At 43.9% G+C, this 26,802-nt stretch overlaps 1 pseudogene; it reads right to left on the reverse strand.

The window, feature by feature from the left end:
• Positions 1–4,041: 4,041 nt before the first annotated feature.
• On the reverse strand, positions 4,042–4,135 carry LOC122812451 (annotated as a pseudogene).
• Between the last annotated feature and the right edge of the window lie 22,667 nt (positions 4,136–26,802).

Below are 26,802 nucleotides of genomic sequence, written 5' to 3' on the forward strand. Positions count from 1 at the left end.
AGCTTCTTTGGATCCAGAGCTTTGACTCTTCCTCTGCCCAGAATTCCCTGAACTCCACTTTAGCAACTCAGATCTCATTTGCCACCTGAAGACATCAGATGTGTTAAAGAACTCTTCTCAGTGTGTGTTTTATCTTTTGGGTCATAGCTAATCTCCTCCTCAAACCAAGAGAGTTTTCTGTTTCTAAATTTGCTAAGTGATTAGTTTGCAAAACAGCTAGTTGCGGTGTGTTTACTGTTAGTTCTGTTTCTAAATTTGCTACGTGATTAGTTTGCAAAGCAGCTAGTTGTAGTGTGTTTACTGTTAGTTTTTTTAACAGTTGCTGTCTTTCTGGCCACTTCACTTTTTCAGCCTTTGGGCCAAGGTCTATTGTAGTGTTAAAAATAAATAAATAATATTTATATTTTTCTTATTTATTTATTTTACATTTGTTTACCGGGATAGTCCGACTGGATACATGTCCATTTTCAGTGGAGGTCCGGGGAGAAAAGCTCCAAAAAGACATTCAACAAACTGTTACATTTTTACAGTTTAAAACACAAAATAAAACACAAATAAAAGGATTTTCACACAGATGTAAACAAACACAAAAACAGATACACAAACAAATTATTACATTTTTACTCAGATGGAAAATTCTAGACAGTGTTTTTAAGAATGGTAGGGTATTGAATGCCTAGTAGGCTAAGCTGGTAGTAGATCCAAGGAGATCATAGGATTTATAAGTTAAGAAACAATAAAGTGTAGGCAGAAGTCCTCCGTGTGCACACGAGTGATGGTTAGAGTAAGTCTGGAATAGGACAAGGACATAGTCATCATTTTTTAAAGTACCGAATCAGACTTTGCTTGAATTGAGGTAGAGAGAGTTCAGATGTAAGATTAGCAGGTAGAGAATTCCATGTTTTGCCAACAGAGTTAGCAAATATTGATTTACCGGTTGTGTTGTTGGATTTGAGAGTTTGAACTAGTAGTCTTTCAGTTGAACGAAGTGTGCTAAGGTTACTGTAGGGGGTGATGAGGTTTTTAAGTAAGGGTGTATTATCTAGTTGGTACAGGATCTTGTGTGCAACTATTAGTTGGTTAACCTGAAGTAGGTTTGGCAGTTCAAGCCATCCTAGTATATTTAGGTTATGACAGTGATGCATTCTGTAGGCTGCATCGGTAGCAAATCTAGCAATGTGATGTAGCTGCTAGAAAGTTTATTAAGGTCAGTTTTGCTGAGGTTTGTAAAGCAAAGAGGAGGGTTTAGAGTAGATGTGTACGAGCAATTACAGTTCTGGCTAATGGCGTTAGGAAGGAAGGGTAGGAAGGGAAGGAAGGTTTTCTTAGTATAGTTATTAGGACTTTGTGTACTTTTATAACTAGTTTCCTTTGTAGGTTATTTCTCTGTGCAAATTTGAGTTGTCTAAATCATCTGGATTCAAAAAATGTCCATGGTGTGGCCATGAGCTCCCACCTCAGATCCACACTCAAGTGTATGTATTGCTTGAACACTGCCCATTTGGATGTGGACTGCTAGTCTTGTTCCACCTTCATTACAAGAACCGTTTATACAAGAAGGGACACGTTATTTCTGAAAGGGCTCCTTCCAGCACACTCAGGGGCTACATCTTCAACCTTTTTTCTTCCCCTTCTAAGAAGCAAGGTAAGTATAAAGCTAAAGATAAAGGACAAGGAGCCAGATAAAGAAAAGGAAAAAAAAAAGGAACAAAAAGAGTAAATCTCTGACCAAAACTACTAAAAAGCATTCTCTGGAGCCGAAAATTTCTGTCTGGCCCAACCTGAAGTGTGCTTGCAGATTGGATCTAACAGCTCCTTAGCTCCGAACTCCATCACCAAGAACTAGTTTCTCTCTGGAACTGGTGATCTGATTGGAACAAGAGCACCTTTGTTGGCACCTGTGTTACTAACAAATTCGATGCTGAAAACTTCCCTATCTCTTTTGGCACCTATACCATCAGGTGGAGAGGAGATTTGTAGCTGAAGCTTCAGTGCCAAATTCCAGGGGGGGGGGTGAGGTTTGACACTGAGATTCTCGGAGGTGTCGATCTCTCTTGGGGCTTTGACCCAGGATAGCTTGGATCCAAGATCTGCGCCAGGACCAAGAGTCATTGGTGCCAAGGAGTCACTTTCATCCTCAGATCAGAGTGGATGCTGGGTGCTGGTGGTGGCTTTCACCTTCAAGGCCTTCAAAAGGATTTTGGAAGGTTCTAAAGATAAGGTGTCCCCAACCAGTTTGACTCCATGCAAGCCCCAACGGGTTTGCTTCCTCCCCTCTTTATCTTGTCAGATAGGGGCAGTTGGTGCCAAAGGCTGCTGAGGAGATCTGCTTTATCAGTCTGTTTGCATGTCCACTTTTTCTGACGTCCTCCTGGGGGAAAAACAGGAGGCTCTGAATCAGATGGGGAACATGCAAACAGAAGCACATAGACTAGAGAACTCCAGAGTCATTCACCAAAGACACTGGCTTAGAGGAAGGGGAGGGTTCCCCTCACTATCTCTATGAAGATGACTCTTTTGGCAATATACTCAAATTGATGAAGCAGAGTGGGGCTTGGTTGTCTCAAGACCGTTCGCCTAATGAGTTAGTGTTTTTGGAAGCATTTTATTCCGGCCCAAAATCAACCTGGGTGGTACCACCCATTGATTAATTTAAAGACTTTATGGCTCAGTGGGAATGGAAGGACCCTGATGTGGTAGAACCCATTCTCAAAAAAGCATATCACAACTTAGCTGTTCTTAAGGACAAAAAGCAGAGTAGATGATAAGGCTGCAGCAGCATCCACTAGAAAAACTAGGGTCTATATTAGATGAACGAAAGTTCATCTTAGCGAACACTCACATGAGCGAATATTGCGGAACTCGAAACCGCAATTGCAAGATCGTGGTACAGTGAAGATGGGAATATTTGCCCTTTCCTCACTGTAGTGCGATCTCGGAGTTGGAATATATATTTAGGGGGGTGTGGGGGGTGCAGCCCCCCACAATTGCAGTTTCGAGTACCTGGATATTCGCTCATGTGAGCGTTCACTAATATGAACTTTCATTCATCTAATATAGACCCAAAAAGCTATCGGAAGATAATTCCTCTGTCTGCCACCTAACAGAGAGTCTAGGGCAATAGTCAGGTTTGGGAAGTGGGCCTATGCATCAGCGGCTTTTGCCGTTAGATTGCTGAATTATTTGACTCATCTAACTACATTTCCAAAATAGCTGACCAAAGAGATTGTCAAGTCTCTCTCAGGGGCATTGCCTGTGGATGTCCAGAAAACGGTGGACTCCCAGCTTTCTACCCTACAATCCACTTTGAATATAGCCATGCAATTGCTTTCTAATACATCCAATGACATGGCCTGAGCGGCAGGCAGTGGCATTAACATCCACCACCATGCCTGGGTGCATCTTTGTGACTTTGCAGAAGGCTTTAAGTCATCCTTTACAAATGCCCCTTATGATGGTTCAACTCTCTTTCAGCCTAAGACACACTCACCAGGAGTCAACAGGATGGTAAGACTCTCTCTGCAGTGGGAGTCCATTTCTCAACCTCACAAAAGATCCTTTTCTAGGAATCAAAGCTCAGGGAAGAAGATTTGGTGTAGTAAATCACAGACCTCTTACCACAACTCCCCTGGTGAAAGATCTTCCCGGGGGTAATTCTAATGGACAATCCCGTACAGTCACTACAGTCGGAGGTGGACCTCATAACCAGGGCTTTGCTGCCATTTTACAGAGAAAGCTCATTGTCAGTGCTGCTGAATAATTCCCTGACTGCTGTGCTTTGGATGCAGTTGGGGGGGGGGGGCACCTATTTTTGCATCCTCAAACCTGGTGCAGCATAATCTCATTTTCTTGGGTGCTAAAGACTATTTCCAGAAGCTATTCAATTCTCATTTCTCTTACACCTCTGAAAAATTAAAAATGTCTTGATGTTCCACCCAGTCAGTGGGACTCAGCAGTTATAGAGATTTTAAAGCTGCTAGAAAAAAAGAGTCATACAACTAGTCCCCCCAAGCCAGTTAGAATTTGGAGTCTATTCGAGGTTCTTTTAGTACCAAAGAAAGTGGAGAACCTCAGATCCATTCTAAATCTCAGTCATGGTACAAACTATAGAAATGATCCCTGAAAGTATAGTCTTTAAATCAGTTTGTGAAAGAGACAAAATTATGGATGATCACATTTCAGTGCATTATACCTATGCTGAGGATGGATGATTAGATGTGCTCCATAGAACTTCAGGATGGGTACTGTCATATCAAGATAGCAAAGTATAGATTTTGCCACTTCTGGCTGAGAGCCAATTGTTGCCAGTTCCAAGCACTGCCTTTCGGTCTCACCACAGCCCTCAGGGTGTTCACAAAGATCATGGTGGTGGTAGCAGTGCACCAGTGTCTCCTGGAGATCCAAGTCTTCCCGTAGCTTGACAGTTGGCTCCTAGCTGCTGCCCCCGAGCATCTACTGCTGCATCACTTGGACCAGGTGCTCCAAAGGTGTCTTTTGACTCCAACTCAGAATATAGTTTATAGGATGCCACCTAGATACCAATCTTCAAATAGTCACCCTTCCCCAGTCGAGAGTTTTGTCACTTCGTCTTACGTCCATGGAGGTCCTGCATCACACATCACTAAGAGTGAAATTAGCCTAGCATCTTTTGGGCCTCATGGCCTCCACAATTCTGATGGTTCTTGTAGCCACATACTATATGAGAGTACCACAATGGACTTTAGGAGTACACTGGTCTCAGTCTATTTATCCATTGCGTGTGAAGATTCAAATTACTCAAATTAGCAAACAGTACATTGTTTGGTAGACGAAATCTCCAGCAGTAACCCAGGGGTGCCCTTTCCAGACAGATCTGCCTGTAGCAGTAGTGACCATGAATGCCTCCCTTCTAAGGTGGGGGGGCACTTTGAAGGGAGAATTATCCAAGGTACATGGTCATCTCTAGAGGTCAATCTCCACATCATTATGTTAGAGCTGAGGGTGGTTCTCTTAGCGTTGCAGGCATTCCCGGACCTTCTCCCCAGTGGTGTAATTTACATACAGACAGAAAACATGGCAGTGGTATGACACATCAACAAGCAAGGGGGAACACGTTTATATCCTTTATGTTGAGAGGTCATGAGAGTTTGGCAATGGACAATGTCTTCACATTGCTTTCTAGTAGCAATACACATCATGGGTTAACCACTGTGTTAGCAGACAAATTGAGCAGAACTGTCTTGATACCTTAAGAGTGCACTCTCAAATCCATAGTGACATGTGATCTTCAGTTACTGGGGCTAACCTTGCTGTAACCTCTTTGCTTCATATGTCAACAGCAAATGCACCAGGTATTTTGCCCTGATTCCCCCCACAGGGTCAGTCGCTGAGAGACTCTGGTCCACTGTGGGCCCCTGGGTCTCCTATATGCCCTTTCCACCTTTGCCCTTAATGAATAAATTCATACAGAAAGCAAGACAGTGTAAGGCCTGGGTAATCCTTATTGTCCCCAACAGACATGGTTCCCCTACCTATGTCCTATATTTTACATCTCCTGCGTATACTGGATCACTATCCAAACCTACTGACTCACCCGTCCGGACTGCCTCATCTGGACCAGAAGTTCAGGAAGTTAACCATATGATTCCATCAATTTTAAATATAGCCAGAGATACCATTCTTCCCCGTGGTGATCAATATTCTTTCTTCTTCTCAAAAAACATCCAATGTTATGTTGTCCCATCTTGCCTTCATTCTTGCTGGTTGGGTTCGGAGCCGAAACTCAGCTCCAGCTCAGCCTTATAGTAAAGCTCGAGAGCTTCTACTGGCTCGAGGCTGAGTCCTATCCCATGGTGCTTAGCGGCTGTTCCCCAGATCTCGTTTGCCGCGTGAAGCTTCGGGATTGTCTTTACTGGCTCAGGCTTGTAAAATGTTTATATTTTATATCTTAATACTAGTAACCTTCTAATTACTATCTCTTATAACTTATTACTTAAACTGTAATAGCCTTGTGATAGCCTTTTCTCTTAAACTTGGTACTTTTTTCTCTTTGCGGCTGTTTTTTCTTTGGGCCTTGCCGTTCTTTTAAGAATCCGTTTTAGTTAGAGGATTCTTGTCCCTTCTCTTCCCCTCTTAGGAGTCACCGTTTAAGTTAGAAGCATCTCCTCCAGTGGAGGAGATAGTCGTTTAACTTAGAGACTTCTCCTCCTCCCTTTCCTCCTCTTCTCTTAAAAAAAAAAAAAAAAAAAAAAAAAACCTTCCTGTCTTACTATCTTTCTCTTCCATTACTGTGTTAAGGCTTATAATTGTTATGGCTGTAGTGTGTTTTGTCCTTATAGTTAGTTATGTCTAAAACACCAACTAAGGAACATAAATCAGGATTTAAAAAGTGTGATTTCTACATTCAAAAAATGTCCATAACTGATGGACACACTAGTTGTATGTACTGTCTCGGACCACTCCATCTCCAATATTCCTGCTCCATCTGCCATAGTTTTAGTGCCAGGGTCTTACATGAGAGGAGAAACAAGCGCATTTTAAGGGGCTTATTGAAAGTGGATGAAGGAAATCAGACTTCAAAATCGGATACTTCTAAAAAATCTGCTTCATCGGCTCCAGTGTCTGAGCCGACAAGCAACATCAAAGTTGCTACTTCCTTGGCTCCGAAAGTTCTCGGGCCCGAGAAACATAGTATGTTCTTTAGTCCTATCTCACCTTCATTCTTACATATGAGTTCGGAGCGGATCCTCAGCTCCGACTTGGCCGATTACAAAGCTCGAAGTCTCTAAGTTGGCTCGTGGCAAGGTAGGTATCCCATAATGCACTAGAAAGAATCCCCAGATCTCATTTGCTGCTCTACGAGTTCAGAAGGGCTCTCTTTCTTGGCTAAGTTGGAATATTTTTTTGTATTCAGATATTTACAGTGTTCTTTTTGAATATAATAGTTAGTTTAGTACTAATAGCTAGCAGTTGTTAACTTGTAGTAGTTAGCTAGTGTGTTTTTTGAAGTTTATAGCAAATTGTTGTTGCTATTTGTTGGCCGTCGCTTCCGCAGGCCTTCCCTAGTGGTATCCCTTTGTTTTTTTCTGTGTACTAGTTGTTGCTAATCTTTTCTTAGGCACAGGTCCATTTTTTATTTAGCGCCTATGCTAACCTTTGTCTGTTGCTTTTCTCTATCTCGCCTACCCCTCTGTCAGGGTTAGGCCTGTTTAAGTTAGAGGACCTAGTCCTCCATTGCCTCTCTCTTGCGTGTTTTTCCTCAGCAGGGGTAGGCCCGTTTAAGTTAGAGGACCTAGTCCTCTGTTGTCTTTCCCCCTTGTGTGTTTTTCTTGAGCAGGGCTAGGCCCATTTAAATTAGAAGACCTTGTCCTCTCTTCTTATCTTTCTGAGTTTATAGTCTGTAATTGTTGTGGTGAAAGAAATAGTATGTCTAAGGAAACCAAGGACCATAAACCTTTGGGTTTCAAAAAATGCATAAAATGCTCAAAAAATTGTCCCTGACTGACAGGCATAGTATTTGTGTTTATTGCTTGGGAGCCATACATTTACAGGAGACATGTACTTTTTGCCATTCTTTTAGTTCCTGGGTTCTCCAGGAAAGGAATAATAAACTGATCTTGAAAGGAGGATTTAGCTAGCTCTTCCTCTTCTCACTCTAGGTCTCCCTCTTCTAAAATAGAGAAGGTTAAGTCAGGTAAAAGATATTCTCCTACATCAACTGTTAAATCTGGACCTCCAGAGAAAATTTCCAAAATTGACAAGCCTTCTACCTCTTCGGCTCCTCTGCCTTCAGAGCCGGTCAAGGTTATTGACATAGCTTCAGCATCAGCTTCAGCCCCAAGTTTTTTGGAGCCGATAGCTAAATCCATATGTTGGAGCCGTTCAAGATATTTATTACGGGTATCCCTGACACTCAGATCTCCGATTTTGCAGAGATCTCGATCCCCTACCTTGTCTTCCAGATCCTCCAGTAGTCTTTCTGAGGAGGATGTCGAGAGAGTGGTGCTCAGACTTTTGAAGTCGTCGGCACTAGCAGATTTGTTGTCGGCTTCGACCCAATCGGTTCTGGAGCCGTCTAAGGCCATATTACCTGTGTCTTTTCCTCCTCCAAGCCATGTCAGTCTTTTGGAGCCAGAGCTATCAGTGCCATTTGTTGTGGAACCATCGGTTCCGGCACCCGCAACTGTCTGTCTCAGAGCCAAGTTCCGCTCTGACACATTCTGTGCTGTCCCTGGTGTCTAGGAGCTGAAGCTCACCAGTCGGCCCCGATGGGGACACTCGGACCCAAACTTCTTCTGTTCTGAGCCTACCTCTCGGTGCATCGGCTCGGCTGAGCTCAAATCCTACATCTGTCTCAGAGCCGATCGCTCTGGAGCAGAGGGCTACTTCCACTTCCTTGGAACTGGTGGTGTCCTCAGAGCCGGAGAGATCTGCCTTCGAGATGATGAGGAGCATGCTGTCTAGATCTTCAGCTCCACACAAGGGTACCAATGCTCTTCCCCCTCAAGCTCCGACCTCTGTCTCAGCATCATCTCTCTCTCTCTTTACAGCAGAGATCCGCAGCCTCAGGAGCCCCCCTTGGGTGGCCCTCAGTCTTCTGAGACCTCCCCAGAATATCCTTCTGAGGAGCCTCCTCAGAAGAGAACTTGCAAGTGGAAACACGTAGACTCCCCTGATGAGTCTATCACCTCTGACACTGACCTCGAGGAGTCAGAAGGGTCCCCTAGGTCGTCCTCCGATGATATCTCCTTTGTAGATATCGTAGAGATCCTGAAACAGAGAAGCAGCTGGCCCACTGTCACCCCTTCTGATGAGGAGTCAGTGTACCTGAAGGCTTTTGGGTCTCAACCTTCAGCCTCTTGGGTGTCTCCACCTTTCGATAAGCTGTTTGATTTGGTGAGTCATAAGGTGTATGAAACTCCTGATGCCATGGAACCAGTCCCCAGAAGGCCAAACAAATTTCTTTCAGCTGCTAGAGAAAAAGAGTTTTTGACCAAAGGTGTGCCTGTAGATGCCATGGTGGAGGCAGCAGCCAGAAAGAAGGAACTAGCAGAAACTTCCTCATCTGTCCACCCACCGAACAAAAAGTCTGGAACAATGGACAGATTTGGGAAGCGTATTTTTTTCTTCAGCAGCTTGTTCATTCAGATCACTGAATTACCTCACCTGTTTCACTAGGATTCAAGGAGATCTCCTAAAAGAGCTAGGAGAGACTCGCCAAGGTATTTTAACTGAAGGAGTCCCTGAGAAGGTTACTGCTCAGTTGTCCACCTTAAACTCTATTGTTAACTCCTCCATGAGGCTGATATCTTACGCAGCAGATGGAGTGAGCAGGGCAGCCAGTTCAGGAATTTCACTTAGGAGACACTCCTGGATGCGCTTATGTAACTTTGCGGAGCCCTTCAAATCTACTTTTACCAATGCCCACTTTGATGGTTCCTCTTTGTTTGGACCAAAGGTAAAAGACACACTCACTAGATGCGAGCAGGAAGGGAAGACTCTCTCTGTCATAGGAATATGTTTTTCCATCCCTTCTAGACCATACCCTAAAGGTCAGAGAGGTGGAAAAATGTGGTTCAAGAAATCTCAGAGATTTTTCCCAGATGCACAAGGTGATTCCTTCACCAGAGGCAGAGGAGGAGGAAATAATGGTAGATGTCGCCCTATAGGCAGGAGGGGTCCACAAAACTAGGGTGGCTATGATTCCTTTCGTGGACGTCCCTGTCAGCTCTCCTGAAGTGGGGCCCAACTGCACTTCTCTGGAGCCAGTCGCGGGAGTCGCTTATCTTTGTACCCAGAAGCCTGGCATGACATCACACAAGACAAGTGGGTACAAAGAATAATTTCCAGAGGATACTCCATACTCTTCTCTTTTCCACCTCATTTAACCAAAACAATCCCAGATGTTACACCCAAGCACAGGGATCAAGCAACTATAGAAGTCCAAAAGTTGCTTCAAAAGAGAGTCATCCAAACCGTCCCCGCAGACCAGATAGGATTCGGAACTTACTCCAGATTCTTTTTAGTGTCAAAACGAACAGGGGACTGGAGGACCATCTTGGATCTCAGCAAGTTAAACGAATCAGTGAAGAAGTCCAAGTTCTGAATGGTAACACTGCAGTCTACTCCCTGTTAGGTAAAGACAATTGGATGTGCTCCATAGACCTCCAAGATGCATACTGCCACATAAAAATGGACAGAGCATCGAGGAGTCATTTACGCTTCCGGCTGGGAGCCAGTCATTACCAGTTTCGTGCTCTGCCCTTTGGTCTCACTACAGCCCCCAGGGTGTTCACCAAATGCACGGCGGTAGTAACGGCTCACTTGAGATGTCTTGGATTCCTAGTGTTTCCATACCTGGACGACTGGCTCCTGACTGCCACCACCAGGCCCCTACTTCTACAAGCCAGGGATTCAACCATCTGAGTGCACTCAGCTAGGCATTACTATAAATTGGGAAAAGTCTGCTTTGTCGCCCTCTCAATATGTGACTTTTATAGGCGCAGAAATAGACACAGTCGCAATGATGACTTGCCTTCCTTCAGACAGAGTGCAAAATCTAAGACAGCAAATATACAGCCTGCTTCCTCAACACAAGGTCAAAGCGAAGACAGTGCTCAAACTTCTAGGAACCATGACCTCTACTATAACTCTAGTTCCGCTAGCCAGACTACATATGAGAATTCTACAATGGCTACTCTTTTCCCAGTGGTCTCTTCAGCAACTGCCTCTGTCTCATCCCACTTTAATAACGGAATCTTGCAAAAAGGAACTTCGTTGGTGGATCCAGTCCAATCAACTAACTACAGGGAGACCATTCATTCCTTGCCAACCCATTGCTACTGTGACCACGGATGCCTCCCAGATAGGGTGGGGGGCATTATCTAGGAAGGACAGTCCAAGGCACATGGCAAGAACAAGAGGCTCACTTGCATATCAATGTTCTAGAGATGAGAGCAGTGCTACTAGCATTGCAAGCACTTCACAACTAGGGACAATAGCAATCCAATCAGACAATATGTCAGTGGTATGGTATATAAAGACACAAGGAGGAACCAGATCCTACCCCGCCTATGTCGAGAGGCTCTACATGTTTGGTACTGGGCAATATCTTCCCAACGCTTTCTAGTTGCAATGCATATCCCGGGGAGAACCAATGTGATAGCCGACATGCTCAGCAGGGCAATTTTGATCCCTCACAAGTGGTCTCTGAATCAGAAAGTCGCAGAACAGATTTTCCGCAAATGGGGACAGCCTTGCTGTGATCTGTTTGCTACCCCAATGAACACCAAATGCAGCAGCTACTTAACCTTTATCGTCCCTCCGGGGGAGACACCGAGAGATGCACTCGTCCATAATTGGTCCTCGGGACTTCTTTATACTTTTCCTCCCTTTCCGCTAATATCGAAGGTTATCCAGAAAGCAAAGACTTTTGGAAGCAGAATGATTCTCATCACTCATTACTGGCCTCATCAGATTTGGTTCCCCTTTCTCGGGCCTCACCTTCTGGACGATCCATGGACTCTGGACCCAGTACCAGATCTTCTGACACATATGTCAGGCACGTTCCATCCCTGTCTCCACACCCTCAACTTGACAGCATGGCTGCTCCACTTCCATCCGTAGTCAGGCTTCATGATTTTCCCCCTGTGGTTACACATATCCTGACAGCTAGCAAATGGAAAAGATTTTCTCTCTGGGAACAAGCTAAGAACATTGATCCATACACAGCCTCCATTCTCTTAGTGTTAGAATTTCTAACCAAACTTTTTCATCAGGGATCACCTGCTACTACAATCAAAGTTCAATTAGCAGCTATCTCCAATTTTTATTTGGGACAACATGAGCCTAATCTTATGGCTAACAGATTGTGTAGATCATTTTTAAAAGACACTACCATACTAAGACCTCCTTTTCAAGAACATATATCTCCCTGGAATCTAAATTTTATTCTTTCAAAACTTACCTCACCGCCTTTTGAACCTTTACATACATGTGATTTCAAATTCCTTTCATGGAAGACCATTTTTCTAGTAGCCATTACGTCTGCCAGAAGAGTGTCAGAGCTGCAAGAACTCTCAGTCAAACCTCCTTACTTGATATTTCATAGAGACAGAGTTTCCCTTCGCACTAACCCTTCCTTCGTCCCCAAGATTTGTTCACAATCAAACATTAATAAAACTATTGTACTGCCAGTCTTTTTTCCAAATCATACAAACAAAGCGGATTATAAGTTTCATCAACTTGATGTACACAGACAGCTAAGGTTCTATCTACATAGAACTAAAGTTTAGGAGATCAGACCAATTATTTCTATCCTTTTCAGAGACAAGAAAAGGAATGTCAGTCTCTAAGATAACGTTATCAAACTGGATTTCAAATTGCATATCTTTTATTTACTCTTCTAATGGCAAAGAACTCCCATTCAAAATTAAAGCTCATTCCACCAGATCTATATCCACATTGGCCGCTTTTCAAGCAAAAATTCCAATGGACAGTATATGTGCAGCAGCAACTTGGGCTACCCCTCATACCTTTATTACTCATTACAAATTGGACGTGGCCTCCAGGAGTAGAGCCTCCTTTGGTTCCACGGTTCTTAGGAGTACATTCCCGTGAGCCACCTGAGAAAAAGGTGCTAGGGACACTGTCCCATATGTAAGAATGAAGGTGAGATAGGACTACAGAACATAAAGAAGTTATGTACTCACCATAACATTCCATGTTTGTAGTCCATCTCGCCCTTCATTCTTACGAACCCACCCACCTACCCCTCTCCATGTATCCTTGGAGGATCTAGAGACAAGATAGTATCCATCTTCCTTAGGGTTGGAGACCTTTCATTTTTGTTTTCCCTTGTGGAAATACTTTATATCACTTTTATAGACAGCAGCAAACAAGATCTGGGGATTCTTACTAGTGCATTATGGGATACCTACCTTGCCACGAGCCAACTTAGAGGCTTCAAGCTTTGTAATCGGCCAAGTCAGAGCCAAGGATCAGCTCTGAACACATATGTAAGAATGAAGGGTGAGATGGACTACAGACATGGAACATTATGGTGAGTACATAACTTCTTTTCTCCCTCGGTTCCATCTGCTTCATCGGAACCATTGCGAAGCCGAAAAAGGAGTCGGTCACCGTCCTTGGAGCCTGTTTACTCAGTGCTGCAATCTCCTTTATTACAATCGGTGGCAGGTAGCCACAAATCTTCGAGTCATTCCTCCAGATCCTCCAGGCTATCGGACGATGATGTGGAGCGGGTAGTGAAGAGGTTGCTTCGGACCTGGGCCCTAGCAGAAATTCTCTCGAGCCCAGCCCATCGGATCATGGAGCTAACAGTGGTACCCCCAATTACACCTATTCCTCCTCTGACTCAAGTGAGTTTGGAGCCAGAGAGTATGGAAGTCGTTGTGCTGGAACCACCAGAGCCAGTAATCACTACTGATATCTCGGCTCCAACATCTGCTCCAGTTTCCTCGATGTTGTCGTCCAAGGAGGGTCCTGGGGGCCAACATTCCCTGGTTGGCTCTGGGGGGGAGAGTCGAGTCGGACCCTTGTCAGAACCGGCTCTTCCACTCGGCGCCTCAGCTCAGATGAGTTCGGCTCCCACATCAGCCTTGGAGCCACCCTCCTCAGTGCTGCGGAGATCTCCTGGCCTCTTGGGGCCGAGTCCCTTTCGGCTCAGGACCGTGGTGCTTTTGAGGTGATATGGAGTGTGCTGTCCACCGAGTCTGCTCCATCTTTGGCTCCAGCCTCATTTCTCCCTAACGGACCGGTGTCCAACTCTTCATTATCCCTCCATCACCCACAGAGTAGAGAGCCAGTGCCCCAGGCAGCCACAATGGGTAGATCCTCCACTTCCGATACATCCCCAGAGCATCCCCCTGAGGAGGTTCCTCAGAAAAGACTGTAAGAGGAAGCACATAGACTCCCCTGAGTCTGTCACTTCTGATACTGACTTAGAGGATTCAGAAGGGTCCCCACGGTCACCCTCTGAGGATGTCTCTTTTTCAGACATCCTGGAGATACTTAAGCAGAGTGGTGGCTGGAAGTCCCTTTCCCCTTCAGCAGATGAGTCGCTATACCTGGAGGCATTTGGCTCTCACCCATCCACCTATTGGGTGTCTCCACCTTTCGACCCACTCCTGGGTTTGGTGAGTCGAAGGTGTGGGACTCTCCAGACTCAGTGGACCCCATTCCAAGAAGGCCTAATAAATTCATTACAGCCCCAGAAGATAAGCAGTATTTAACAAAAGGGGTTCCTGTAGAACCAGTGGTGGTGGCAGCGGCCTCAAAGGAGGAGTTAGCTGAAACTTCTGTATCTCTCCATCCACCAAACAAGGATTCTCATATGATGCACAGATACAGGAAGCTTATGTTCTCCTCAGCGGCCTTTACTTTACGGTCGCTGAATTATTTGTCACATTTCACACAACTTCAGAGGGATCTCCTAAAAGAGCTAGAAGATACCCTACAAGGTGCTACAGCCCAGGACTTATCTGATAAGGTTAATTCCCAGCTTGCAACCTTAACCTCTGTCTCTAACTCCTCCATGCGCCTCATATCTTATGCAGCCAATGGAGCGAGCAGGGCAGCAGGCACAGGAATAGCTCTTCGTAGACATTCCTGGATGCGCCTTTGCGAGTTTGATGAACCCTTCCGATCTTCCTTTATTGACACTCCCTTTGATGGCTCATCATTGTTTGGGCCAAAAGTGAAAGAAACTCTCATCAGGAGCCAACAAGATGGTAACTGCCATTGGAGTCCGTTTTTCTCCCCCAATCCAGACCTTATCCTAAAGATCAAAAGAGCAGAAAAATGTGGTTCCGTAAGTCCAAAGGAGCCTTATCTGGCACTCGTGGCGATCCTTCCCCCAGGGGCAGAGGGGGAAATAACAATGGAAGACGCCGTCCACGCGGCAGAGGGGGTCCGCATAACCAGGGCAACAGAGATACATTCTGTGGTAGGCCCTTCCAGCGCTCCTGAAAAGAGGCCCACCTGTCCACCTCTGGAGGCAGTTGGGGGGAGACTATCACTGTACCCAGAAGCCTGGCTAAATTTGACTCAAGAGAAATGGGTACAGTCCATTATATCCAGGGATTACAACATTCCCTTTCACTGTCCACCTCATCTGCCAAAGTTTATCCCAGATATTCCACCTGGTCAAAGGGATCAAGCAACACTAGAAATCCAAACGTTGCTAGAAAAAAAGAGTCATCCAAGAAGTCCCCGCAGATCACTGATGATCTGGAATTTACTCAAGGTTCTTTTTAGTTCCAAAAAAGACAGGGGACTGGAGACCCATACTGGATCTCAGCAGACTAAACAAATAGGTGAAAAAGTTAAAGTTCCGGATGGTAACACTGCAATCTGTACTGCCGTTTCTTGGAAAAGACAATTGGATTTGCACATTAGATCTTCAGGAAGCCACATAAAGATATACATATTATAAATTTATATACATAAAGATATACCACATAAAGATGGAAAAGGCGCGCAAGAAGATTTCTACGCTTCCGGTTGAGAGCCAGTCATTACCAGTTCAGAGCTCTGCCCTTTGGACTCACCAAAGCCCCCAAGGTGTTTATCAAATGTATGGCAGTAATCACGGGTCATCTGAGACATCAGGGATTCCAGGTGTTTCCATACTTAGACAACTGGCTCCTAACTGTCACCACCAAGCAGCTACTAATCAAAGCAAGAGACTGCACCATCCATCTCTTCTCAAACCTAGGCATTACTATAAATGCAGAAAAATCTGCCTTGTTGCCATCACAGCATATTACCTTCATTGGTGCAGATTTAAATACAAACTACATGTTGGCAAAGCTACCTCAAGAAAGGATCCAGACGTTACACAGTCAAGTGCTTATCTTACTCAACAAGAAAAGAGTACAGGCAAGATTTGCCCTCAAAGTCCTAGGCTCTATGGCAGCGACGATAACAGTACTTCCCATGACATGATTTCACATGCAAATATTGCAGTAGCTACTCTTCGCTCAGTGGCCCATACAGGAGTAACCCATGTCTCACAAGATCCTCATAACACACTCCTGCAAAAAGGACCTACTTTGGTGGGTTCAGTCCACTCAGGTAACAATGGGCAGACTGTTTGTACTTCTCCAACCTGTCACTACAGTAACTACGGACGCTTCTCAGATAGGGTGGTGGGGGCATTATCTGGGACAGACAGTCCAAGGGGGTTGGAAAGATCATGATGACCATTTGCACATCAATGTCCTAGAGATGAGGGTGGTGCTTCTGGCATTGCAAGCATTTCAAAACTCTTCCCACGGGGGCTATTGCAATTCAGACAGACAATATGTCAGTAGTATGGTACATCAATAAACAGGGGGGAACCAGATCCTACCCCCTATGTCGAGAGGCCCAGAGAGTTTGGCAATGGGCAATATCTTCTCGACGCTTTCTGACAGCAACGCATATCCCGGGGAAATCCAACATTATAGCAGACAGGCTAAACAGAGCAATTATCATGCCTCACGAGTGGTCCCTCAATCAGGACGTTGCGAATCAAATTTTTCGCAATTGGGGCCAGCCTTGCCGTGACCTTTTTGCCACTCTTTTCAACACCAAATGCAGCAACTACTTTGCCCTAATCTCCCCTCTGGGAGAGTCACCAAGGGATGCACTGGCTCACGATTGGCCCCTGGGACTTCTTTATGCGTCCCCCCTTTTCCCTTGATTCCAAAGGTTATCCAGAAAGCAAAGTTGTTGAGTCACAGGTTAATTCTCATTGCTCCATACTGGCCTCGTCAGATTTGGTTCCCCTTTCTTTGGCCCCACCTTCAGGAGGACCCATGAATCCTGGACCCAGTGCCGGATCCTCTGACACATCAGTCAGGAATGCTGTATCCTGCCCTCCACACTCTCAAGCTGACAGCTTGGCTTCTCCACTTCCGATCTTAGCCAGGCTTCCGGAATTATCCCCTCCAGTTCATCACATTCTAGTCTCCTCACACAAGCAGATGACTAGGAAACTTTATGCAAGCAAATGGAAGAGGTTCTCTTGCTGGGCTAACAAAAATCATATAGATCCCTTTACAGCATCTATACCTGCAATTCTGGAATTTTTGATAGAAAGCTTTAACCAAGAAGCAGCGGCAGCCACTATTCGAGTTCAATTAGCTGCTATTTCTAATTATCATGTGGGAGACTCGGGATCTAGTCTAATGTCCCATAGACTATGCAAAGCTTTCCTCAAGGGTACTTTTCTGTTAAGACCACTCTTCAGAGGACTTCCTCCTCCTTGGGACCTCAATCTAGTATTATCATCTTTGATCCTGCCTCCTTTCGAACCAGCATCATCTTGTTCATTTAAATTTTTATCTTGGAAAACACTCTTCCTGACAGCAATTACTTCAGCCAGGAGAGTATCAGAGTTGCAAGCCTTGTCTATTAGGCCACCTTATTTGATCTTCCACAAAGATAGAGTCTCCCTCAGAACAAATCCTTCCTTCTTACCGAAAGTTTGTTCTCAAGCAAATTTAAACCAAAATATAGAATTACCAGTGTTTTTTCCTACCTATGGCAACAAGGCAGAATATAAACTCCACCAACTGGATGTGCATAGACAGTTGCATTTTTACTTGCATAGGACCAAAGAATTCAGAAAGTCAGTCCAATTGTTTGTCTCCTATTCAGAAAATAAAAAAGGTTTGGCAATCTCAAAAGTTACCTTGTCCAAATGGCTTACTGAGACCATCACCTATGTCTATGATTCCCGCAATAAAGAACCACCAGGAAAAGTTAAAGGGCATTCAACTAGAGCGGTATCTACCTCCATTGCCTTTCAATCCAGGCTTCCATTGGATTCAATTTGTGCTGCCGCTACATGGGTTAACCCTCATACCTTTATTACTCGTTACAGAGTAGATGTGGGCTCCCGGAACAGGGCATCCTTTGGTTCCACTGTCCCGAAGAGTTTATTCCCTTGAGCCACCCAAGAAAAAGGTGCTGGGGACTCTGTCCCAACCAGCAAGAATGAAGGCGAGACGGGACAACATGACATGAAGAAGTTATGTACTCATCATAATGTTCCATGTTTGTTGTCCAGTATCTCTTCAGTCTTGCGTCCCTCCCAGCCATCCCCCTCATGGAGGATCTAGAGGAAATTTCTCAAAAATTGGCAGATAAAGTCTGATTCCCTTCTTGCCTTTTCTTGTTAATTTTATGACAATATGTTTCATATATTATCTTTTTGGATATTGAATATATCATAGGAACCTTTCAACCTCAAACGAGATCTGGGGCACAGCTGCTAAGCACCATGGGATAGAACTCAGCCTCGAGCCAGTAGAAGCTCTCGAGCTTTAGTATACGGCCGAGTCGGAGCAGAGTTTCGGCTCCGAACTCAACCAGTAAGACTGAAGGCGAGATACTGGACAACAAACATGGAACGTTATAGTGAATACATAACTTCTTTTTTAAAGCTATACCAGAGCAAATAAAAGAGATTCTCTGTTTGGGCCCTTTCTAAAGGACTATATCCTTTTTCAGCACCTGTTCTATCCGCAGTGAAATTCTTATCTTGAGCTCTTTGAATAGGTTCCAGCTTTTCCGCCATCAAGGTTCAGATGGCGACAATTTCAAATTTTCATGTTAGACATAAGGACATTCCTGTAGCTTTACTGAAAATCTCTAAAGCATTCTTGAAGGGTACTTTCCTATAAGACCTCCCATTAGAGAATCATCCCCTCCATGGGACATTACCATTATGCTGCAAGCTCTGACTCAGGTTCCATTTGAACTTGCAGCCATGTCAGACCTAAAATTCCTTATTTAGAAAACAATTTTCCTAGAGGCAATAATGTTAGCCACATGAATTTCGAAGTTACAGGCACTCTCATATAAAACTCTCTACCTCATTATTCACAAGGATAGTCTTTCATAGAACCAGTTCATCTTTTATTCCGAAGGTGACATCCGAGGTAAATTTAAACCAGTCCATAAACTTACCAGTGTTTTTTACCAGATATTCAAACAAAGGAGAATACTTGTTGCATACGTTAGATGTCCACAGACATCTTAGATTCTACACTGACAGAACAAACAATTCAGAAGAGATGATCACTTGTTCATTTCTTTTTCAAAACCAACATTTAGGAGAATAGTGGCAAACGTTACTTTGTCAAAATGGCTGTCAGATTGTATCTCTTTTGTGTATCATAAGAAGAATTTACCCTTACTAGGTAAAACAAAGGCTCACGCAACTAGGACAGCTGCTACCTCGACAGCCTTCAATAGGGGACTATCCATTGATGATGCATGTGCTGCAGCCACTTAGTCTATTTACACACATTTGTGTCTCACTATAAACTGGATGTAGACTCCAGGTCACATTGCTCCTTTGGTTCCACCATACTCAGGAATGTTCTTCCTTTTTTTCTAAAACATCTTTATTAAATTAGCACTTAAGATGTAGGCAAACATGCATTAACAAAAAAAAAAAAAAATTAACATTTTTTCCATTTAAATGCAATATACATCACATATATTTTGTTTGCTATTATCATCAGTCCAACATTACAAAAGACTGTTGAATTCCTGCCATCTCCTCCTCCTCCTGAACATTATTATGCATGTATTGTTCCCACAATTTCCATTTGCTTCTACGTAATTTGCTTCTTCCTTTTTCTAAAGATCTTTTTTCTCTTTTTAATATTCAGTACCTCAAATACAGTTCGTGTAGACTTTGGTTTGCATTTTTTACTAATTGCTTTTTTGTCAGGTAACAGAATTAAACTTGATAAAGCCTTACTATGTCTAGGCAATTCAGATCCTGTATCCTAGCTCAAAAGAATAATTTCCATAGTTACAGGAATTTGCTCACCCAGTATTTCTGATAGAGTGCTCTGTAGGGAATTTTTTAAATCTGCCAACTCATTATACTCCAAAAACGTGTTCCTAGTTATCTCTTTTTTTTATCACACCTTCAACATTTGCAATCTACTTGAGGAAAAATTCTTTGAAGTCTGCCTGGGGTATAAAAATACCTATGCAAACACTTTCAAGTAAAGATCCTGAACCTTCTGCACTTGGTTGCATACTTGGGAGCTATAAATATGTATATTGGACAGCATAGTGATGCAGCGGTAGCATTGTCACCTCACAACAAGAGGTTCTCTGGTTTGATTCTCAGCTGGAGTGCCTTCTGTGCGGAGTCTGCATGTCCTCCCTGTGTTTGTGTGGGTTTTCTCTGGGTATTCCAATTTCTTCCCACATTACAAAGACGTGTGTCTGGAGCGTTTCTCCCCAGGCCTCTGCTGAAGATTGGCTATGTTCCAAGTCCCGGTAAACAAATATAAAATAAATTAAATTAAAAATAAATAAATATGTTTTCCCATTGTTTTCTTGTAAATTGCTTTTCCAATCTCTGTTCCCAAATTTTTCATTGAGGTTTATAGTTATCAGGCAGTATTGTATATGCCCTAAGTATCCATTTTTAACAGCTGCTGCTCTTCTAGATTAAACTAAAAACTCTATCAGAGCAGGTCTTTCACTTAAAATCCCCCTATCCTTTTCTGTTTTCCTGTACTGTGAGATCAAGCCCTGGTAGGATAAGCAGTCTCTAGCCTGCAACTCAAAAGTCTGCTTTGCCCCATCCCACTCTGTGACATTTCCTGCTTGAATTATTTGCTCCCAATATAGGTTCATAGGTTCATACTAGGCTATCTGCCCTAGGGCATTTATAAGCCTAGCCAGAATGTGTTTGGCTTTCGCCATCCATTTTAAATTAATTTTGCTATGCCCTTTTTCGAGGTTAGTATACTGTGCCTCTGTCTAACAGTGACACAGAAGTGATACCCGGGTTAAAACTACGATCTCCCATCCACTCATCAAGATTCCTCTTGAAGAGAGTCAATGAGGGACTCTGCCTAACCTGGACTGGGATTTTATTCCAGAGTGAAGGGAGCCTCTGGGTTATGAATCTGTCCCTCCAGCATGTCCTATTTATTTCAGTGCTGAGGTTCAAGTCTCTCGAGCGTAGCTCGATGGGATTTGGATTTTCTGAGGTGCAGCATGTCCATTAATTCCGGGTTGGACATGGCTTTATACGTCAGGCACAGATCGCCCCTGAACAGGCGGTATGCCACTGAGTAGAGCTGGAGTTTCTTTAACCGGGCAGCATATGGCATCTGTTTGAGCCCTTTGATCCTCTTGGTGAGGTACTTTTGGGGTCTTTCCAGTTGCTGCAGGTGTCTGGTAAGGTACATCCCAAAAGGGGCATTGTACTCAATTATGGGCCTGATGAGGGATGAGTAAAGAGGCACAATGACCTCCCTGATCTAGATGTGAATCCCTTCATGATTAGGTGGGCTATATAAAATGTTATTCTAACCACTTTGGCCACGTGGTTGTCAAATGAGAGACTGCTATCAACTTGGGTCCCCAGGTCCCTAATTACATCTTCTGTACTTAATGGATTACCACCTATGTGGTAATTTGTGGGCACTTTGTTTTTGCCAAAGGGGATGACTATACACTTTTTGGCGTTTAGCTTGAGGCCATGGTTCTGGCACCAGTTATCTGTTTCTATGAGGCCCTTTTGGAGGATGCTTGTGTCGGCTGGAGAGTCGATTATGGCGCCCAGTTTGCAGTCATCTGCGAACTTGGTCAGCCACAGTCCTTCCATGTTGGCCTGTACCTCCGAGAAATATATACCGAACAAGAGAGGTCCCAGGACTGAGCCTTGTGGAACGCCACTTGTAACTGGTTTGGAGTCTGACATGGCTCCAGCAATTCTAACCATGTGGGTTCTGTCCTTGAGCCAGTTTGCAACCCATCTAGTGACATAGGGGTTTATATTTAAGCTGGTGAGCTTATCTATAATGCCCGAGTGAGGTATTGTATCGAAGGCTTTTGCGAGGTCCAGGTAGGCTGTGTGGACCACCTTCCCCTCGTCAATGGCCTTGGTGACTGTTTCAAAGAAATTAACCAGGTTTAAGAGGCAGGATCTGCCCTTAACAAAGCCGAACTGGGTAGGATCCGCTGTCTGTAGGTCCCCAATATCTTTATTTATGAGGTCCATGATGATCCTTTCCATAGCTTTGCAGACCAAGCTAGTCAGGCTTATGGGGCGATAGTTTCCAGGATCCGTTGAGGCACCACCTTTGTGGAGAGGGACCACTGTTGCTGTACGCCACTCTTTGGGTACATATCCTGTAGTAAGGCTGAGATTGAACAGTAGTTTTATGTTTGGGTTAAGCTCTTCTTGGAGTTTATGTAGTACGCAGCCCGGGACACCGTCTGGTCCCATTGATGCTGTGTTTTTTGCTTTGGAGAGGGCGGCTCTTACCTGAGCATCTGAGATGTCAGGGGGGCAGTACTCTGCTGGGATAGATATTTGCCCTTTTGGTGGGGGGGGAGAAGTTTGCTCTGAACCTGTCAGCTAGGATGTTGGCAATGTCTGCGGGTTCGGTGTATTTTTTGTCATTTTGGAATAAATCTGAGCGTATCTGGGAATTCCCACCCAGGTTCCTAACATAACTAAAGAAAGCCTTGTGATTATCCTTAGTGTCCTGTGCAATTTTTCTCTCGAAGCTGGCCTTAGACGATTTTATGAGTGCCCATAGTTTTTTGCTAATACTGATCAGAGATGCCTTCCCTTTTTGGGATTTTGCTCTATCATTTAGTAGCTTCCTCCTTCTATTGTATAGTTTGTTTATGGCTGGGGTCCACCAGGCAGAACGTCTACCTTTGGAGGATTGGGTCTTGCTTTTATTTGGGATTGCATGATCCATGCATTCCTGAAGGTGTTCATAGAATGCATTTATAAAGGATTCTGCGGTCTGGGCCGTATTTTCCACAGGCCCGGGGGCTTTGAAGGATTCCACCTCGGTTTTGAGGAGTGTGAAATTTGCTTTAGAGAAGTTTTTCACTGTGGTTTTCTGGGTAGGAGGTGGGGTCGGGATGTGAATATCCAGTGAGATTAGTTTATGGTCTGATCTTACCAGTGAGGGATACACTTCTGGTCTGGAGCATAGAGTCCCCATGTTGGTGATGATCAGGTCCAGTATGTTTTCCCCTCTTGTGGGAGTGGTAACAAGTTGTTCCATAGCATTTGAGTTTATAAATTCTAGGAACCTTTGGGCTAGGGTGTTGGAGCTAGAGTAATGCTCCCAGTCTATGTTTGGGTAGTTGAATTCGCCCAATATAATGGTGTTTGGAGAGACCTTCATATTTTCCAGTATTCTCAGGAAGGCCGAGTGGGGTTCCTGGGTTTGGGAGGGTGGTCTGTAGCAGGCTATAAACTGGAAGGCAGTTTTACCCACTGTTAGTTGCACATGGATAGTCTCTGATGCTTCGTGCTGTGCCACCAACCTGGAGGTGTGGGTATCTTTGACGAATATTGATACTCCCCCTCCTTTTGTGGTTCGGTCCAAGTTTTGAGGCCGAAAAGCATGGTATGAGGTATAACCTGGTAGTGCTGGGGTGCTCTCGGGAGCCTTGAACCATGTTTCTGTTACTGCACAGATATTGATGTTCTCCATGCTAAGGAGAGTTTTGAGTGCGTGCATCTTGAGGTTTAGACTTCTGGCGTTGAGTAGCATTACTCTTAGTTTCTTATCCCTTGTGATACCTATGGAGGTGGGTTTGTCTTTTGAGCCTTGCCTAAAAAAGGCACTATGGGGGAAACACGAGCCTTTGCCAATATCCGAAAGCCCAGGGGTGAGAGGTGCAAGCCGTCCCTAGCGAAGCATTGTGGCTTGTCGAGCATGTCATCCCAGACTGACAGGCATTGGATCCCCTTTGAATGACACCAATACTTAAGCCAATTGTTGAAATTGATCATCTTGTCTTCATATTGTGGCATCATTCTTAGTGAGGGTAAGATGCTACTCAAGGTCAGGGTCATACCGGCCTGGGCTACATGCTCAGAGAGCTCCTCTATGTCTCTTTTCATGTAGTCCAGGGAAGTACGTCTCAGGTCATTCACACCAGCATGGACAATGACCGAGTCATATTTGTACTTGCCTTGGAGTGACCTGAGTGCTTGTGTTATGTGGTGGATCCTGGCGCCCGACAGGCAGCTCACCGTGACCTTCTCCTTGTTCAGCCTGGTGAGCGGGACATCAGTGTGCCTGACGATAGAGTCACCTATTACAAGTGTATCAGGTGTCTTGTTTAGCCTTAAGGGCTGTGACAGTTCGGCACACTGGCTTTATGAGCTATGTGTTGCACGTGTTTTGTTTTGGGGTAGCGGTTGCTCGGGTGTCTACTTTGGAGGTCTCTGCTGCTTAGGCAGATTTTTATTTAGAGCCTCCGAGCATGTTTTTGTGTGTTTATGTGTTTGGTTTGCTGTCGTGGTAGGTCTATGTGAGACTGGAATTGTAGTGAGTGTGGTTTCCTTCTCCTCCTGACTGGTTACGCCAGTACTGAGTTGAGAGAGCTTAGCCTCCAGTTTGGCTATATGGTTGCATCTCTCACATGTGTTGGAATTTGTTGGGAGGAGGAGAGGGTTGTCTGTGTACATGAGGCAGTTGTAACATTGCCTCAAGATTCCCAGATTCACCAGCTGGACTGGAGAGGAGATTGACAACTGACCTTTGGACATGCTAGAATAGTATTGGGAATTCCTTTATAATTGAAAAAAAGGGCCAATGGGGAACAAGGTACTCAACCCGAGTTTGTGAGGGTGTAGTGCTTTTAATTTTTTAGTGCTGACTTATATAATTGCTTTAGTGAGCAAGTGCCAGGTAACTTAAATGCAATGTGTTACAGGTAACTTAAATGCAAAAACAACAAACAGTAACTTTCTTTCAAGTGAAACAAGAAAATAAGTACAGTAAGATATGCAGATATCACTAGGGATCCACAGAAGCACTGAAAAGCCGCGTTTTAGGTGGAATTAGCATTTCAGGGAAATAACAAGCAAACAAACAACAAGCATACAAAGCTAGATTCAGCAGGCCTGGATCTAGTCTATGCTACAGCAAACAAGGTGTACCAATTTCAGTAAGAAACAGTTCAAATATGCAGGCACTATAAGCCTTTAACCAGAAATTCCCAGCTCAGAAGGGCAGAGTCCAGCCTCTCCTCCCACAAGAGTGCAGACCACGAACCTTCCTAATGTAAAATAACTGGCCTGAAGCCCAAATGCTTAAACCAGAACTGATATACTTTTAGAATAACAGACACTGAGCCCTCAATCAGCAGTTCCCAACTTAGAAGGATGTAAGCTACCTGTCCTGCCACCACAGTGCAGGCCACAAACCTTCCTAATGTAAAACAACTGGTCTGAAGCCCAAGTGCTTAATCCAAAAGACTTAGAATGATAGCTACACTTTAATCAAGTTACTACCAAGCAGTAGTAAATACAATTGAATAATTTAAAGAATGCCTGGATTAGTGCTCAAGTTATACAAACAAAGCTAGATTCAGCAGGCCTGGATCTAGTCTATGCTACAGCAAACAAGGTGTGCCAATTTCAGTAAGAAGCAGTTCAAATATGCAGGCACTATTCTGGTCCTGTCTTGCCTATTTTCTGTACCCCTACTTGCAGTCATCCCTATTGCAAAATCAGGAATGTCCTTCCTTGATACCACCTGTGACAACCCACCACTGGACCAGTAATCAAGGAGCCTCAATCCTCACCACTAGTACCAGTGGGGGATATTCACTGAGAGGATGACAAGTACAGACACAGTATTTCTAGATGCAGCTCTCTTCATCAAGTGCAATTTCCCTTGAAAGCACACAGAGACCACAATCAGTCCGGGGCTCATTTCTCCCTCTTTCTCTAGATCTCCAGTTTGACCAAAAGCAAGGCTATTAGGAATGGCCCACACAGTGTCACCAAATAAATTTGCAAGTATTCTCAAAACTTAAATATCTCTAGACAGATCGGCCCCAATAAAAGGTTTAAATATATTTAATAATAAATGATAAAAGAACAAGAAAATACTCAGTATATATTCACAGTGACATCATACTTTAAAATCACAGGAAATATGTAAAACAACATTGCAGGACAGTCTCAAATAAATAAAAATATCTAAACTAAGCTTCACTATATTCCTGACTATATCTAAGAGAATTATACTATTCCCTAGTAACTTACATCATTAGAGCAGGGCAGATGTGTGGTGAATGGTTCCTGTTATTGTCATGTCAGAGACAGAATACAGAATACACTGTCTCTCTCAGAGAGTTCTCAAATTAATATCTGAAATATTACTGCTGGGATAGCTTGCAGAATGCCATCATTTCTTGTCATTTGACTCTATCCCAGGTGAAACCCCCACTGCTGGAAGCTGGCAGTATTTAGCATCTACCTGTGAAAATACATAGACCTCAGATCTTTGGCAGATGCTGGAAGTCATTAAACAATTGCATTCCTTCATACTTTCAGAGGTAGTAATTAGGTCGTTCCGAAGACAATACAGGAAGCTTCTCAGCACAGACTCTTGTGTCTGTAGCTGCAATGAAAACTGAAAGATACCATCTTTTATTGTGTAGCCATAAAGTAATTTAATTTCAGCTATTTTTCTGACGTTAACCTCCTGTATTCCAGTTTCAACTGTTAAAATATATACATTTAAACAGTTACAACTGTGCATGTACATTTCTGTTCTATTCCAGTAGGGCACACTGTGGTTACATTTCAACCAGCTCTTTGCAAAAACCTTTTCAACACACACTTCTTTACCAGCAGTTTGATATACACATGACATACAGTTCTAATACATTTGTAACACAAGCATCTGATGCAAATCATGTTGATATTCACAAATGACATATAATTATTTACAAACTTCCAGATAGCTGTGCTGACAGTATGCCCCTTTTTCACACTTCTAC

Source organism: Protopterus annectens, chromosome 9.part0 (genome assembly GCF_019279795.1).
Source record: "Protopterus annectens isolate FY-2018-M chromosome 9.part0, PAN1.0, whole genome shotgun sequence".
Lineage (NCBI taxonomy): Eukaryota > Metazoa > Chordata > Ceratodontiformes > Protopteridae > Protopterus > Protopterus annectens.